This window comes from Narcine bancroftii, chromosome 3 (genome assembly GCF_036971445.1).
Source record: "Narcine bancroftii isolate sNarBan1 chromosome 3, sNarBan1.hap1, whole genome shotgun sequence".
NCBI classification, from domain to species: domain Eukaryota; kingdom Metazoa; phylum Chordata; class Chondrichthyes; order Torpediniformes; family Narcinidae; genus Narcine; species Narcine bancroftii.
In genome coordinates this window covers 24,015,194-24,033,764 of record NC_091471.1, presented here as the reverse complement: position 1 = coordinate 24,033,764, position 18,571 = coordinate 24,015,194, and the positions used below count along the sequence as shown (strand labels likewise).

Below are 18,571 nucleotides of genomic sequence, written 5' to 3'. Positions count from 1 at the left end.
GACGAATTACTGCTATACCCTCCTCTGGGGTGCCCCAATTGTTCTGCAAATGTAAATCCCAATCTACTGGTGACGGGTATACTCGTAACAGGGCAGCCCCAAGAGTGGCAAATAAGTAATCCACCCCTCTCCTTCTACCACGTAGCTCAGCAGTGACCCGGATATCAGTAGTCAATGTTCCTAATCCCAACAATTCCTCAGGGGTTAAATATACATTACTCCCTCCTTGTTCCCAAACACGCAGGAGCCAGGCCGCCAGAGTTTCTCCCGTCTTTTGCCTAAATCGATCTCTAATGGTGGCCAGCTCTTTTATAGAGTAGTCACGAATCGATGACCACGCCCAAGCCCTGTTCCCACTTTGGCCCACAAGGCCCTCTGCCCAGTGGACGGGAGGATGCCCAAGCCATCCCGTAGAGGGGGGGGGGGCATTGAGAACAAGCAGGGGTTTGGGTACCTTCCCCTGAGTCCTCTTGGGAGGCCGGGACATCATCTGTCCCTTCAATCTCTTCATTTACATCATCCCCCCTTCTGTCTTCGTTTATTTGGAAAATCCACTGCCTTACAGGGTGGGCGTGAACAGCGGGTGGAGAGGGGAGTATGTCAGGCACATGCCGAGGGGTGCCTGCATTATTACCATTGTCAAAATTCCAGATATTCCCATCCCAATCATTAATTACATCAGGATCATTGCCATTCCTTATCATGGTACGAATACGATGTGGATCGGGTTCTACCCCTTGCCTTTCCTTATCTGCACAGAGCTGCTGCCAGAGTTTAATATTACGGCAAATCGTTTGGACATGCTTATCCTCCCATTCTTTGGCTCGGTCCTGACTGGTGCAAACAATCTCATTCATCATGGAACAGCATTGTCGCATGGCTTCTATCTCCTCCTCTAGTTGCTCTCTCTTGTGCTGGGATTTTACTTCTCGCTGTACAGATTCTGCTTCATGCTGAACGGTGCGGCATAAGGCTGTGGCCAGCAGCCAAAAACCGTCCGTCAGCATCCCCTTTTTAACAGGAAATTTACTTTCTTGAAGGAGAGTGGCAACCCGCTCTCCTAGAGGCGCACTTGATGGATCTAACCTCTCATCCCAACTAATGGGTGGTCCCAACAAAGACAGGGTATTGGCCAACATGCCAAACCCATTGACTTTGGAAGTCCATCCCGGAATCAAGAACTGCTCAGGGCTCACCTCTTTCTTTCGGCGAAACATCTTAAGACCAATCCTGCCGACTATGCCAATTGTCCTGGGTAAACTTGTACCTCTCACTTTGTTCATTTTAGATTGGTCACAGTGTTTGAGCTACCAAAAGAAAACAGACACACACACTGAGAGCACTTCAGTTTATACAAATCTTTATTACTAAATCTAAAGGTGAATTCAAACTACAATATGCAAGCCCTTCCCAATTATACTTATCAACACCTGGACTGGTCCCAACTGTCGAAGCGAGGCAATGACCGCACACTTGTAGTAGGTTGTCTGGGTGCCGGTACCAGCTTCTCCACCTCCCCCAACCGGAACATTGGTTGGAGTCTAGAAGTTCTTCTTCTTGCTGAGAGATGTTGTCACCTCTCAGAGAGCCTCAAACTTCAGCAGTGGAATCATGGCTTATATTACCCAAAAATTATTTACTCATAGCTTATCTCTTTGAATAAATGATTTAATTATCTTCAAGATCTCCTGACAGTCTGCGACCAACAAAAGACAACTGCATCTCTGGGCCTCATGGTGGAAATTAGATAATGTCTACTGATTCATATGCATCCTGGGCCTCATGGTGGAATTTAGATTATATCTTCTGATTCAACTGTATTCCCTTCTTCCATAAGCTGATCTATATCCTCCATTACAGATGACTTCATCCACCTCGTGCCTAACTTCCACCTTGATCTCAAACTTACCTGGTCCATCTCCGATAACACTGTCCCTTTCCTGGATCTCTCTGTCTCCATCTCAGGAGACAAGCTTTCCACTGATATATACTACAAACCCTCCAACTCCCACAACTACCTAGACTACACTTCCTCACACCCTTCCCTCTGCAAGAATTTCATCCCCTTCTCTCAATTTCTCCATCTCATCTGCTCCCAAGATGGGGTCTTCCAGTTCAGAGCTTCCGAAATGTCTGACTTCTTCCATAAATGTGGCTTCTCCTCCAGTACTATCAACTCAGCCATCACCTGCATCTCTTCCATTTCCCGCTCATCTGTCCTGGCCCCCTCTGCCACCAGATATAATGAACATAGAATCCACCTTATCCTCACCTGCCACCCCACCAATCTCCGCATCCAAAACATCATCCACCAGAATTTCCGGCACTTACTACAGTATCCCACCACCAGAAACATTGTTCTCTCTCCTCCCCCCTTAGCAAGGACCTCTCCCTTGTGATTCCCTCATGCACTCATCCTTTCCCATCCATCTCACCCCCAGCACCTTCCCCTGTGCCTCCAGGAGGTGCAATACTTACATCCACTCCTCTTCCCCCGACCTCAATCCAGGGCCCCAAACGGGTCTTTCACATGAAGCAACACTTCACTTGTACATCCTGAAGACTTATTTACTGCATCCGGTGCACCCTTTGAGGCATTCTCTACATCAGAGAGACTGGTTGCAGACTGGTCAGCACCTCCGCTCCATTCACAAACACAGCCACTTCCCAGTGACCAACCATTTCAATTCCGGGTCACACTCCTGTGCTCCTATGTCTGTTTCTAGCCTTGTGTACTGTCCCACTCTGACTACTCATGGAATGGAGGAACAACATCTTACTTTATGGCGCCCTCTAGCCAGATGACATGATCATTGACTTTACTGCTTCCAATTAAACCCGTTTGCCTTTTCTTTCCCTGTATCTGTCCTTCCAGTTCTTTCACCCACCCAGCTCCACCATCCTCCCTCCCCTGCATTGCTGCTCTCCCCTCCCTCCTTTCTCCACCTATCATCTCCTGCCTTTGCCACCCCTCCAACTCATTTGTTCAGATGCCTGCCAGCATTTCCTCATACTTTTTTTTTTAATTTTTCACACCATAAATCACATTAGCCATGAAATACACTTTTTCTTTTTCACACATATACAGTGACTTTTTCTCCCCCCCACCTCCCTCCTCCCAAGCCACCCCCCCACCCCCCCCCTCATCCATTTTAGGTATACAATCTAGGTTGCATTAATTCAGTCAGACAATGTTGAAAGAAAAGAATGGACTCTGTAGAATTTCCTCATACTTTGATGAAGGGCTCAAGCCCGAAATGTCGGTTCTGTATCTTTACCTTTGTTACAGAGAGGACACTGTTTAAGAAGCTGAGCTTCTCCAGAATTTTGTGTTTTTACTTACAGCTAACGTAACGGTTATCTCACATCTCTTACAGCACCAGCGAAGCGGGTTCGAATCCAGCGCTGTCTGTTAGGAGTTTGAACGTTCAACCTGTGTTTGCATGAGTTTCCTCAGGGAGTTCTGGTTTCCTCCCACCATTCAAAACATATGGTGGGGGGGGGGGGGGGAATGGGCAGTGTTGTAGGTTAATCAGGATTATTTGGGTAGCACCAGTTTGCAGGCCAGAAGGGCCTGTGTGTCTAATTTACAAAAAAACTATTCTATCCCGATCCCAAATTGACTTTTGTTTCCTAAACCTTCTGTCTGCTTCCTTCTTCCTTCTAACTAGTGGTCTCAACTCTTTTGTCAACCATGGTTCCCGTACCTTCCTATCTTTTCCCTGTCTCAGTGGGACAAACCTATCCAGAACCCCATGTAGCTAGCCCTAAACACCCTCCACATCACTTCTGTGCTTTCCCCAGGGAACATCTGTTCCCAATTTACTATCGCTAGTTCCTGCCTAATCCCATCATAATTACCCTTCCCCAATTAAAGACTTTGATCATTTCAACCACTCTTATCCTTGTCCATATTCAGGCTAAAGGACAGTGGTCACTGTTACTGAAATGCTCCCCCAGCCAGAGGTTTGACAACTGACCAGGTTAATTACCCAGTACGAGATCCAATATGGCCTCTCCTCTAGATGACTTGTCCATTACGAAGGTGCCAGTTTGGGATCTTGAAGTCTCCCATAACAACAAATCTGTCCACTTATCTGCTCCTCAGTGTCCCAAGGACTATTTGGGGACTTATAAACTACATCCAATACTGTGATCACTCCCTTCCTGTTTCTGATCTCCATCCACACCAACTCAGTAGACACTCCCTCCTCAATATCCTCCCTTTTTGCAGCTGTGATACTTATCCCTGATTAGTAATTGTTGCTCCCTCCCCCCTTTTTTTTTACCTCCTTTCCTCTCCCTTTTGAAACACCTACACCCCTGTACCTGGTTCAGCCAATTCTGTCCTTCCATCAGTTAAGTCTCTGTAATGGCCATAACATTGCAATTCCCTGTTCTGATCCATGTTCTAAGTTCATCTCCCCTATTCCCAATATTTCTTGCTTTGAAGTGAATACATTTCAAACCCTCCAACTGAGTACATTTATGGTACCTCCATGCCTGTCCTTCCTCACAATCTCATTATACATTGCATCAACCTTCTGCTCTATTCTTTGCCCTGTTGACCTGGTTCCCACCCCCCTGCTAAACTAGTTTAAACCCTGCCAAATAGCTCTGGCAAACCTCTCCGCCAGGGTATTGGTTCCCTTCCAGTTCTGGTATAGCCTGTCCTTTTTGTATAGTTCATACCTTCCCCAGAAGAGATCCTAATGATTCAAAACCCTGAAACCCTGCCCCCTGCACCAATTAAACAGCCAAGCATTCACATGGTGTATTATCCTCTTCTTATCCTCACCGGCATGTAACACTGGCAGAAATCCTGAGATGACTATCCTTGAGGTTCTCTCAATCAGCTTTCTACCTAGCTCCCTGCATTCTCTCTTCAGAATCTCATCCTTTTTCCTACCTATGTCTTTAATACCAATGTGGCTGTTCAATCTCCCTTTGGACCCTATCCAAAATGCCCCTGATCCTGGTACTTGGGAGGCAACAAACCATCTTAGTTTCTCTTTAGGGTCCATCCAATCCTGACTGCTCCTCTATCACTACTGCTCTCTTTTTCTCCCGGCTTCCCTTTTGAGCCACAGTGCCAGAGACCCAGTGACTGCTCATTTGCCCTGGTGGTCATCCTCCCCATCTTATTCAAAGCCGTATATTTATGAATGAGGAGAATGGTTTAGAACAGAGATGCTGAGAAATGTCTTTATCCAGAGGGTGGTAAATCTGTGGAATTTGTTGCCACAGGCGGTTGTGGGTGTATTTAAGGCAATGATTGATAGGTTCTTGATTAGCCAGGCTATCAAAGATTATGGGGAGGAGGCTGGGCAGAGGGGCTGAGTGATAAAATGGATCATTTCATGATTAAATGGTGGGGCAGACTCGATGGGTTGTGTAACCTATTTCTGCACCTATTACTAATGGTATTTTGGTGATACACCACCAGCTTACTGCAGGAGGCACCCTCTGGACCTGCAGGAGTGTCCCGCCGGCCTACTGCAGGGGTGTCCCGCCGGCCTACTGCAGGGCCAACCTCTGTACCTGCAGGAGAGTAAAGGGGACAGGACTACACCTGGTTGGCTGTCAATCAGTTGACCTGAATGGATCAAGCCCCACCCGACTGGGTGTCAATCACCCTCCAGGATATAAGCCTGCGCCGGCCTCCAAAGTCTCTCAGAGTTACTGCAGCTACAGTGGAAGTCTTTGTGGATTAAAGCCTGTTGTACAGTCTTTACCTTGTGGGTGTCCGATTCTGACTAACAGCGCACTACAGGTATTAAGATCACAAGATAAAGGAACAGAAGCAGGCCACTAGGCCTATCAAGCCTGTTCTGTGATTCTACATTAAGCTGAACTATGCTCACGCCTAGTTCCAATTTCCGGCCTTTTCCCCATATCCCTTGATACCTCCACTAATTCTGTTGCCATCTGACAATCTTGGCACTAATACAAGGTCAAAGAATAAATAATCATTATATCTCACCAGAGTCTTACCTTAGTCTCCATCTCTTCTCGCAGAAGCCACTTCTGCCAAAGCCTCAACTCACCACTCTAACTCTGGCCCACACACACACACACAATTGTCACTCCCACAAAGGGCACTCTGCTTATACCTTTCTCCTTACCTCGTTCACTCTCACACCATCTCTCATTTTACTGGAAAAATAGTATTTGTGTATCTTGAATATGTCAGAATACAGACATCTGAACAGTTCGCCTCCATAATCCCAGCTGAGTACTCGTGTTGGATCTTCAAGTGCTTGCACTTGTTTAAAACATCCCTTCATGACCATGCCTGTTTATCGGGCTTCATCGTCTCAGCCTTCCTGCAGGCAATCTGCATCTTTGAGGAGTCTGAAATGTGATCATTCTATTTCTGAGTTTGAAATTTCTTCCTTCTACTCAATGAATATACCAAACATTTATTTTAAGAAATAAAAGTAAAGCTTTTTCTGAAAATGACTGGACTGTAGAGACTAACATGCCTCGGTTTGTTTATCATCTGCTCCTTAGCCAAGAACATGAAACAGGATGAATTCATACAGACCATGGGACTAAAGCCACAGTATTTACACAGTGTTGTCACACATTTCATTGGAAATACCCTTATCAGGAGAAGGTCTGACATTTTTGTCAAGTGACAGTCTGGGCTCACTGTTGCCCAGAAACTAGAAGGTTTTCCTACCCATTCCTCCCTCTACCTCTTCATTCAGGTGCCTGACTGCTTTCTGCCCATGCCTGATGCAGGGTTAGCATCAGAAGAGATCTAATAGGGGAGCATTAGGGTAACTGCAGAGGGGTGGGGGGGGGGTCACAAACTTCTGCTCAAGTACTCACTCAATGGGGTGGGGGGAGAGAGGGGATTTACCTGCCATGGACCTCCTCTATCTGCCACGCCATCACAGTTCTCCCCTCCCTCCGGCGTTTCAGACAAGTGCGTATGGAGACAAAGTCATGTGACTCATTTTGGTGAGATCCTCTCTGATGGTGTCACCCACAACCCCTAGTGATGCTAGTTTTTGCAGTTGGACCTGCAGCTTAAAGACCTACAACTTTGGGATCAAACCGTATTCTAATACTAAAGCTATTTTTGAAAGATCCATTTTATGCTTCAGACGTACTTATCGTCTTCTCAATGCTATAAATAACGTTGAACCTCAACCAAACAAACTTTATTCACAATAAATACAAAAGAAAACGGTTCAAAGTTCTGTATCAGAAATTTCAATCACTTCATTTCTATTTACACTATTACCATCACTGTGGCATCATGTCCTTACTCCCTCTTCTGTTGTTCGAGGGGGTTTCCCTTGGTCTCATTTCTCAGTTGAGCCAGAAACCACGCACACATACCTGCTGATAATAAGAGTTTTCAGTCAACAACCAACACACCAACCAAGTTCCAATTTAAAAACATGCTGCAAAGTCTCTTCTTTTCACACACACACTTGTGGTGGTACACCACCGGCCTACTGAAGGGGGCAACCTCTGAACCTGCAGGAGAGTAAAGGGGACAGGACTACACCTGGCTGGCTGTCAATCAGTTGACCTGAATGGATCAAGCTCCACTCGGTCGGGTGTCAATCACCCTCCGGGATATAAGCCTGCGCTGGCCTCCAAAGTCTCTTAGAGTTACTGCAGCTACATTGGAAGTCTTTGTGGATTAAAGCTTGTTGTACAATCTTTACCTTGTGTGTGTCTGATTCTGTCTAACCGCAACACTGCACTTGGTGCATTATTAGAACATCATTTGAAATAGACTATATATTCCATTCTTACTGAAAAAATGAAGACAGATCTAAAAATCATTCAACATTTTTGTGTAATGATCGTGTAAGTCAAGGCTGGCACCATAAAGTGAATTAAACACATGATTTAGCTTTAGAAGAGTTACAGGCGGCAGGTGTTGGTGCTGAATCTCCCAAGAATGGTGTCCTTTGTGCATTTTTGGGTTGTCCCTCTCAAACGTTAGCTGAACCAACTGGGCCTTTCTTCTGTGGAGCATTGTGCATCTATGGTCTGAAAATACATTTCACAGAATGGTGAATGAATTCTCGTACATTGATGTGGAGGTGCCAAACGTTAAGGGATGTTTGAAAGCAGTCAGTACACTGGGCATTCCGTTCAGATGTGTGTGGTACTTTGAGAGGATGTGCTGTATACTCCAATCCCCTTTGATTGGCTGTGATTGTTTTTGTGAGCTGAAAAACTGTTTAGCAACTTCATACTCTGTCTCAATTACAGGCGATCGTGACAGGTCCATAACATGCTTCACAGCCTTTACATCAAGAAACGGGCAACAAGTGCGCTCGCGGAATCTGTGATCTATATCTCCAAGCACTGAATCAATACTGTTGAGGCACAGTTTACAAAGTTCCATTTTCTTGTCACTCTTCCTGCATCCTGTAGTTCCCATAACAACATAATCATCCATAATTGGGTTCACTGTGCATCTGCATTTGGGGATTGGGGGTCTGACTGATGTGTGGCCATGTCCTACACCTTAATGAACTCCTCATCACAACAGAGTTTATGTTCACAAGCTGCTGCACTAGCCATGATATTTAAATCTGTTATCAAGTGTCCTCTTTCTGTAGTAGCTTGTTTGGTGGGTCCAACTGGGCAAGAACTATATGCACTAACTTGACAATGAATGAGAAACAGACTCAGTCATCTCACGCAGCAGGCCCATAGCCTCCATTCATATCTCTGAGCTATAGACCAGCACAGAGTCAATATCACTTGTCAAAAGGGATGTTATGTTATCAGCCCACCCCTAGCCAGCCACTTGCCGTGACAGCACATTTATGGACCAAGGTGGAGCGCTCCGCTCCACCTCTGCGACCACCCTGAGGAGGAATTGGTGTCAGCATCTTGGAGCAGTGTGCCGAGCATTTATGGAGGTAGGTTCAGTGACGGGAAGACAGAGAATATTCACCTTTACAGGCCTTTTATAGGCCCTCTATTAAAGAAGTCCACTATAGCTTTCTCTGCTGACATTGGGGCTGGAATCGGATGTGGGAGCAGTGCAGGCTGTGGACTTCCCTGGGCTTCGTCTCATGCGGCAAACCCTCACCCAATGCCATTTCTTGCCACAGCTGGAACACATTGACAAATGATCTTGTATACCACACACATGCATATAATGTGCAGGGGCTGCCTGGTTTGTAAAATACAAGATCACAAGAAAAAGGAACAGAAGTAGGCCATTTGGCCCATCAGATCTGTTCCACAAATCCACCTTGAGCTTAACGGTTCTCACATCTAGTTCCAAGTTCGAGCCTTTTCCCCATATCCCTTGATTCCTTGACTAATTAGATACCCCCTTAAACACCCCCAATGACCTAGCCTCCACAGCTGCATTTGGCAATAAATTCCACAAATCCATGACCCTCTGGCTAAAGAAATTTCTCCTCATCTATTTTAAATGGGTACCTTCTAATTCTAAGACTGTGCCCTCTTGTTCTGGATTCACCCACCAAGGAGAACATCTTTTCACATCTACTCTGCCCAATCCTTTCAGCATTTGAAACATTCTGTGCCCTCTCATTCTTCTATACTGCAATAAATTCAGTCTAAGAGCCACTAAATATTCCTCATATGTTGTCCTTGCATTTCAGGAATCATCCTGGTAAATTTTCTCTGGGACTCTCTTCAACATCATTACATTCTTGGGGACCCAAGACACCACACAGTTCTCCAAATGAGGTCTCACCAGTGCCCCTTAGAGCATCATCAACACCTCTTTATTCTTATACACTATTTCTCTTGAAATGAATGCCAACATAGCATTCACCTTCTTTACCCTGGTGGTTAACCTTTAGGTTATCCTGCACAAGGACCCCCAAGTCCCTTTGCACTTTTGAATTTTCTCCCCATCCAAATAATAATCTGCCTGTTTGTATGACTGTACATTTCTAACATTGTATCTCATCTGCCATTTCTTTGCTCACTTTCTCTCCTGAGCCGTCCAAGTCTCTCTGCAACCTTCGGTTTCTTCAACACTTCCTACTCCAGCACCTATCTTGGAGTCATCTACAAACTTAGCTACAAAACCATTCAATCCATAATCTAAATCATCAATATACATTGTAAAAAGTGGTCCCAACACTGACCCCTGCAGAACACCACTAGAAACTGGCAACCAACCAGAACAGGATCCCTTTATTCCCACCCTTTGCTTTCTGCTTATCAGCCAATGCTCCACCCAATACAACATATTTCCTGTTATTCCATTGGCTCTCATCTTATTAGGCAACCTCTTATGCAGCACATTATCCAAGAGCTTTTGAAAATCCAAATATACAACATCCACAGCCTCTCCCTTGTCCATCCTACTTGAGATTACCACAAAAAATTCCATTAGGTTGGTCAGGCAGGATCTTCCCTTCCTGAAATCTTGCTGGCTTGGACCTATCATGCCATGCACCTCAAGGTATTTCATAACCTCATCCTTGAGGATGAATTCCAATAACTTTCCAACTACCGATGTCAGACCAATATGCCTATAATTTCCTTTTCTCTGCCTCCCTCCTTTCTTAAACAGCAGAACTACATTTGTAACCTCCTAATCCTCCAGAACCATGCCAGAGTCTATTGATTTCTGGAAAATAATTCCAATGCTTCCACAATTTCCAAAGCCACCTCCTTCAGAACACATGGGTGCACCTCATCCAGTCCAGTAGACATCTCCATCTTTAGTCAATTCATCTTAGTAAGTACTATCTCTCTAGTAATCCTGACTGTACTTAATTCTATTCCCTGAGACCTCAGGTCTATTTCTATTGTCTTCTTCATGAAGACTGACACAAAATACTTATTTAGTTCCTCTGCCATCTCTTTGTTACCCATTATAATTTCTTTAACATCATTTTCAATGGATTCTATATCTCTCCATGTCTCTCTTTTACTCTATATATTGTTACAGAGTCCAAAAATGCACTACAACACAAAGGGGTACTTAAACAAAAGTAATTTTTAATTATATTTGAACAAGAAAACAGAATTAAACTTTAATTTAATACTCTCAACTTACTTAACCTACTTAATTCCCCCTCTAATACTAAGTGCAGGTGTGTGTGATGTGTATATAGGCTTAGAAAAGTTCCTTGGATCACAGTTCAATCTCACTAGTTGCAGGCAATTCTTGTACTGTACACAGAAGTTAGCATTAATAAAGTTCACCAGGCTTTGGTGCTTAACAGGCAAATGGTTATGACTCGGGAGGGTTCTGGTTAGTTTTCTGAGAGAGATTCCTTTTGTTCCAGGACATCCACACCTGATTCCTTTCCAATTAGTCTTGCTGATGAAATGTGCCCCCTTCAGGGTTCTCCAGATGATCCTCTTTCTTTCAGGTCACCTTTCAGACAGCTAGTCTTCTCCTTTGACCAAGTTTGCCAGCTTGTCCCTCTGGAACCGATTTCTGTGTCTCTCCTTCTCTGTCTGCTCCCTCCCTCTCTGGCATCAAAGCTGGTCTCCCCCTCTGCCTGCAAAGATCACATACTCTCCAGGCACAATGCTGCTGTATGTTGCTACTTTGTTGCTTTCTGCAAAATAGCACTCTGCAAAAGTCCTGCAAAAATTCTGTTGTAAAATATTTGTGTGCAAGCTGCTCTAACAATTCCTCCCAAACCACTCAGTCACAATATTTAAAACATTTAGCTATCATTTTGTATGTTATTTGCCAACTTCCTTTCACAATTCATCTTTTCTTTCGTAACGACTTTCTTTGTCTCTTACTGTTAAGTTTTTAAAAAGGTTTTCATTCCTCTGTTTTTCCACTAATTTTTGCTTCCTTGTAAGCCCTTCCTTTTGCTTTTATTTTAGCCTTGACCTGTCTTGTTACCACATTTATTCCATTTTTTCATTCATAATTTTCTTTTTTCTTAGAATATGTTTGTCTTGCATTTTTTAATTTCTTGTAGAAATATCATCCAATTCTACTCTGCCATCCCTCCATCAAGTTTACCTTTCCTCTCTCATATCTTCGTAATTTCCCTTTGCTCCACTGAAACATTGTCACATTTAACAAAAGATTTTCCTTTTCAAATTTGAAACAGAACTCAATCATATTATGATCACTACTTCCCAAGGATTCCATTACCTTTAATTCAAGAATCACCTCAGGTTCATTACACATCACCCATTCCAAAACCATCGAATCACTGGTGGGCTTATCGACAAACTGCTCCAAAAAGCCATCCCGTAGATATTCTACAAACTCTCTCTCCTGAGTTATAGTACCTTCCTGACTTTCCCAATCCCTTTTCATGTTAAAATCCCCCATAAATATTTTGACATTTTCCTTCTGATATGCTTTTTCTATTTCCAGCTTTAACTCGTAGTCCGCTTCGCAGTTGCTGATTGAGGGTCTGTATATAGCTGCCATTAACCTTGCCATTTATTAACTCAACCCATAAGGATTCAACTATTTCTGACCATCTGCCCCTCTTTTCTAGTGATTTAATATCATTGCTTACCATCAGGACCACGCCACCTCCTCTACCCATCTGCCTATATTTCCTAAACACTATGTATCCTTGGACATTCAGCTCCCAATTACATCTATCATTAAGCTATGTCTTGGTGATGGCCACAAATTATATCTTTCAATATGTAGCTGTACAACAAGGTCATCTACTTTATTCCTAATTCTCCATGCATTAAGGTACAGTACCAGTACCGATTTTACTGTATTTCCATTGTACAGCAAATTACCCTATCTTTTCACCTGCCTGTCCTTTTTGTTTTCTTTGCAACACATAATTTTTGACTTTTTTCTAATTTCCTCTTTCTTGACCCTAACTCCCTGGTTCCCTTCTACCCTAATCTCTGTACTCACATTCTGATTTCCACCCCCCCACTGGTTTAAACCCTGCCCAACAGCTCTAGCAAACTTGTCTGGATATTGGTCCCACTACTGTTAAGGTGCAGCCCATCCTGTTTGTAGAGGTCAGACCTTCCCCAGAATAAACCCCAATGATCCACAAATCTGAACCCCTGCCCTCTGCACCAAGTCTTCAGCCACACATTCATCTGCCACAACTTCCTGTTCCTACCCTCTCTGATGCATGGCACTGAGAGCAATCCTGAGATTACCAACCTTGAGGTCCTATTTTTTTTAAACTAACTTCCTAACTCCCTATATTCCCTCTTCAAGCCATCATCCCTACTCCTCTCTATGTCATTGGTCCCCACATGGATCATGACATCTGGTTACTTCCCCTCCCCCTCTCCCTTCAGAATGCTATGAACTTGATCAGAGACATTCCTGTCCCTGGCACCTGGGAGGCAACATACCATCTGAGAGCCTCAATCTCATTCACTGAGCCCCCTATCGACTTGTCTACCCAACGAGTCCCTAATCATCATCGCTCTCCTCTTCTCCCCACTTCCCTTCTAAGCCGGGGGTGGGGGCACCAGCCTCTGCACTGGAGAAATGTCCACCTCTACTGGTTACTGGTTGGTTGTCTCCATCAACAGTATCCAAAAAAGTATGCTTGTTTTTGAATGGAAGAGCCATAGGGGTGCTCTGCACTGTCTGCATCTTCCCTTTCCCTCTCCTGACAGTCACCTAGCTACTTTTCTCCTGAATTTTAGGGGTGACTGCCTCCCTGACACTCCTGTCTGCAACTACCTCTGCCTCCCTCAAGATCCACAGTTCATCTAACTCCAGCTCCAGTTCCAGTTCCAGTTCCCTAACTCAGTTTGTAAGGAGCTGCAGCTGGATGTACATTTTGCAGGTGTTGTCAACAGGGACAAGAACACTGTCCAGATTTCCCACATCCCGCAACCAGAGCATCCACTGCCCCAGCTGACTCCATTGTCTAAATTTAATTAAAGGATTTAAACTACCTCACCTGGCTTTACCTCTCTGGAAGCCAGTTCTTTCTCAGCCTCTGCTCACCTGTGGTGCTACCACAGATGGATGTATGTATTTTATGGGCTGGCCCACCCCCTGAACCTGTGACTCCTCCCTCACAGATATCCCCATAAAGGCTGTTACACCCAAACCTTTCCCTCAGTACCTGCCAGCAACATTGCAAGCTGTGCTGTCACTTTAAGAGATTAAAGCCTATTAATCACAATTCTCTGTCTGATTGTGGTTGATTGGTAGTACATCACCAAAACCTCTCAAACTACAGCCTCAAGTTCAACTCCTTCACTAGACCTCTCACTCACTAGCCCCTTCTTCAGCTACCCCTTCTTTTATTGGTCTCTGCCAATTAACTCAATTACCCAATTACTCACTCCAACAAATCAACATTCTCCTTAACTCTTTGCCCTCTGTGCCCCTTTTAAACAGTCAAACACTCATACTTACCAATCAATCATCAACCACTGGCCTCACCTTTGACTCCAACTGCGACTCGATTGGGAATGAACGAGAAGGCCCGAGTCCCACTGCGTGCCCCTTTTAAACTCGTGCTCACCAATCAATCAAAGGAGGAATAAAAAGAGATTAACAGGCAAATTTTGATAGTTTAAATACAGCATGCTTCATTTTTCAAAATGAACAGTTTTAAAGAAAAATAAAGTCAACACTTATTGGTCGCTTTTTGCTGCTGCCCATCTGTGACGCGTACACATGCGCACACAAAAGCCTGCTAAATTTAAAACATTTGAAAAATTTTGTCAAGTCCAGATTCTCGGGTGATCTGGATTTCTGGCACCCGGATTTTTGGAGTTATAATATAAATGCCTTTCTTTATCCTTTCCATTCTCTCATGGACTTCACTGCACCACTGTTTCTTTCTGACATGGACAGCATTGCCCAATGAAGTGGTGATGGATGCCGAAAATTGGTCTCCTTTGTTTTCCTGGCAGTTTGTGAGAGGGTTAATCAGTCAGGGGACATGGACTTAACAGGATGGGGTGGTGGGTCTGTGGGTGAAGGGGTAGTCAGGATTGTGCAAACTTTCACCAATGTACAGCCAGATAGAGAACTCCTGATTTACAGTCAGCTGGCAGCTGTTTCTCACTTCCAGCTATTCCTTGGCACTTGGCCCTTGGCATCTCCATGTTTAACCTCTGTGATGCGAGTGGTGAAATGAAGTCAACCATTACACACAGAACCGTGGTCTTTGGTGAGTCTACATCGAAATGCTCAGTATCTTTGATGCCAAGTATTTGCACTCATCTGGGTCAGTAGGATCTTCAGTTGTTCCAGAACTCTTTTCATTGTACAATCCCACTCATGGAGTTAGCGCCATAATTAATGGTAGGGACTCGGTAATTATTCTCAGTGAACTAAAGAAAAGGCAATTACTAAACTATATCACCACACTAAATGATTACAGGTATTTTGGTATTGGGGGAGTATCATGAATGCATGTTTTCACTTGTTTTGAAGGTTTAAAATTTGATGTAAGCAGATGCACACACAATTGTGTCCTTGGCACGAAAACAGATCTGCAGCACCTTGTTATATCCTGCAATTATTCACCAGTGGATGTGGTGTATTTGGACTTCCAGAAGGCCTTTGATAAGGTACTGCATGGGAGACTGGTGGGCAAGATCAGGGAGCATGGTATTGGAGGTAAGGTGCTGACATGGATAGGAAATTGGTTAAGAAATAGGAAACAAAGGGTTGGAGTAAGCGGGTCTTTTTCAGGATGGCAGGATGTGACGAGTGGAGTGCCACAGGGATCGGTATTGGGTCCTCAGTTGTTTGTAATTTATGTAAATGATTTGGATGAGGGGATTATTAATAACTTGAGCAAATTTGCAGATGACACGAAACTGGGTGGCGGTGTGGGGTGTGAGGAGGATGTCAGGAAAATGCAGAGGGACTTGGACAGGTTGGGGGAGTGGGCGGCTAAATGGAAGATGACGTTCAATGTAAGCAAATGTGAGGTTATCCATTTTGGGGGCAATAATAGGAAAGCTGAGTATTATTTAAATGGAGACAAGCTAGGGAGTGGTGAGGTGCAAATGGATCTGGGAGTACTTGTTCACCGGTCACTGAAGGCTAACATGCAGGTTCAGAAAGCTGTGAAGAAGACAAATGGCATGTTGGCTTTCATAAAGAGGGGATTGGAGTATAGTAACAGAGACGCCCTTCTGCAGTTGTACAGGGCCCTGGTGAGACCCCACCTGGAGTATTGCGTCCAGTTCTGGTCTCCAATTTTGAGGAAGGACATACTAGCTATAGAGGGTGTGCAGCGCAGATTTACAAGGTTAGTTCCAGGGATGGCGGGGTTGACATATGCTGAAAGGCTAGAAAAACTGGACTTGTATCCGATGGACTTTAGAAGGATGAGGGGGGACATGATTGAGGTATACAAAATCATCAGGGGGATAGACAAGGTGAAGTCTGATTACTTGTTCCCAATGATGGGGGAGACGAGGACTAGAGGGCATAGTTTAAGAATACAGGGTAGGCCCTTTAGGACGGAGATGAGAAAACATTTTTTTACCCAGAGAAGTGTGAATCTGTGGAATGCTCTGCCACAGAGAGTGGTAGAGGCGGATTCGCTGACTATGTTCAAAAGAGAGTTAGATAAGACTCTAGTGGGCAAAGGAGTTAAGGGTTATGGGGATAAGGCTGGAAAGGGGTACTGATAGTAGTGATCAGCCATGATTTGTAAAATGGCGGTGCTGGCTCGACGGGTCGAAGGGCCTACTCCAGCTCCTATTGTCTACATCAATCTTCCCTGGACTGGGATGGAGTTGTGGATAACGTGGCTTTGGGCTGGGAAAACTGAAGGAGACCATCTTTCTCTTTAATGATACAGCACGGTAAAAGTGGATTCCAGCTATTGAAACCCATGTCGACTAAATTCACTCAACTAGCCTACTACCCCATACGTTTTGGAGGGTGGGAGGAAAATGGAGGATGTGGGGAGAACCCATGCAGGTTAAGGGAAAAATTTCCAAATTCCTTACTGGATTGGAACCTGGGCCGCCGGCGCTGAAATAGCTAACCATGCCACCCCTGCGTCCGTCCTGAATCTGCGCATTCTCTCATCCTGTTTAAATAACAAGCGCTTCTCTTCACTTTCCTCAGGATTCAGCTTCTAACACAACTTGGTGTCATCTGCAAACTCGGATGCATTACATTCAATTCTCTTGACCAGGTCGTGAATATAAATCATGAATAACTGAGGTCCCAGAAATAATTCCTGCCTTGCTGGACCTGTTATTGCCTCCCCCTCAGAGAAAGTTTATTCCTGGTTTGTTGTTGCTCTGTACATTTCAGTGTCTCCTCCTCGATCCCACATGCTTTAATTCTGCACGCTAATTCTTTATGTGGAACCTGTCAAAAGCCTTCCTGAGGTCCAAATGCACCTCAGCCACTGGGTCTTTTAAAAGGATTTGGCAAGCATAATTTTCCTCTTTGCAAATCCATGTTGACTTATTCGATCATGTCAGACTTTCCCAAGTGATCTGCCGTTGTTCCTTTTATAACAGGCTCCACCACTTGCCTCACCAGTAGGATCAAGACAACTGATTTAACATTCCTTGTTTTCTCCCTCTCTTTTTTTTGTTTTACAACTAAATCAAGAGTTGAAAGAATGCTGGAAAATGTTCACCAACTCATCGAGCATTTTTAGGGACACTTGCTTATGTACTCTGCAATACATAATTTCAAATCCTTGGAAATGATTAGCAGTCAGGAAGAGGATGCCTTTTGCTTTGTGTATTGGGAAGCAATAACTCCCAGCACCGTCCAGAGGAGGGAAATGTTTCCGCACATCAGCTGTGGTCTGGCCTCAGCTCCAGAGGATGTCTAGCGCCTAGCAACAGCGATGTCACCAATCACCCAATCACATGGAGGAACTTTCCACAGACAGCAAAAAACATCAAAGGGCAAGCACAATTTTTATTTAAGGTTAAATCAAGAAAGGATGGGCTGGGTCTGACTGACCCAGAAGATACCCGCCTCATGTGGGAGGCCAGCCTCCAGAGGTTAGAATAAGTAGGCACAGCCCATACAGTTCACTGGTCTTTGAACTGCTAAGCCACTAAATCAAAGGACCATGTTGAGTCTTGCAGGGTTCTGGAGCAACTGCTTTACTGATTTCAAATCACATGCTTAAAAGGCCCATCTGGTCCCAAAGTCCTTAGCGCCCCAGAGGAACAGAAGTGACGTTAACTTCTGGGCCGCGACTTTGCCCCATTCTGAGCATCTCCACAGATGCAGCTGGCTGTGGACTTACCCGCCGGTTTGCTTGTCATGTGGGACAGCCGTGACATCTATAACCCCAAAAGACTGGAAGTTATATAAAACTGACAGGCTTTTATTAGCAATAGAATGGAGGCAAGTCCATGCTGGTTGACTGTCCCTGAACTGGGGAGGGGGCTGTGGGACAGTCACCTTTATTCAGGAGTCTGTGGGAGGAGCCACAGGTACAGTCGGCCAAAGGGCGTGTCTTTTCTTTGGCTTGGCTTCGCGGTCGAAGATTTATGGAGGGGTAATGCCCACGTCAGCTACAGGCTCGTTTGTGGCTGACAAGCCTGATGCGGGACAGGCAGCCATGGTTGCAGCGGTTGCAAGGGAAAATTGGTTGGTTGGGGTTGGGTGTTGGGTTTTTCCTCCTTTGTCTTTTGTCAGTGAGGTGGGCTCTGC

The 18,571-nt window shown here is 44.7% G+C and overlaps 1 long non-coding RNA gene across 1 annotated transcript; it reads right to left on the bottom strand.

Annotated features, from left to right (window-relative positions):
• Positions 1 to 1,202: 1,202 nt before the first annotated feature.
• On the bottom strand, positions 1,203 to 16,111 carry LOC138756068 (uncharacterized). Its single transcript, XR_011352716.1, has 3 exons — positions 14,351 to 16,111; positions 7,256 to 7,353; positions 1,203 to 1,307 (listed from the first exon to the last, which is right to left on the bottom strand). It is a non-coding gene; the product is annotated as an uncharacterized lncRNA (long non-coding RNA).
• Between the last annotated feature and the right edge of the window lie 2,460 nt (positions 16,112 to 18,571).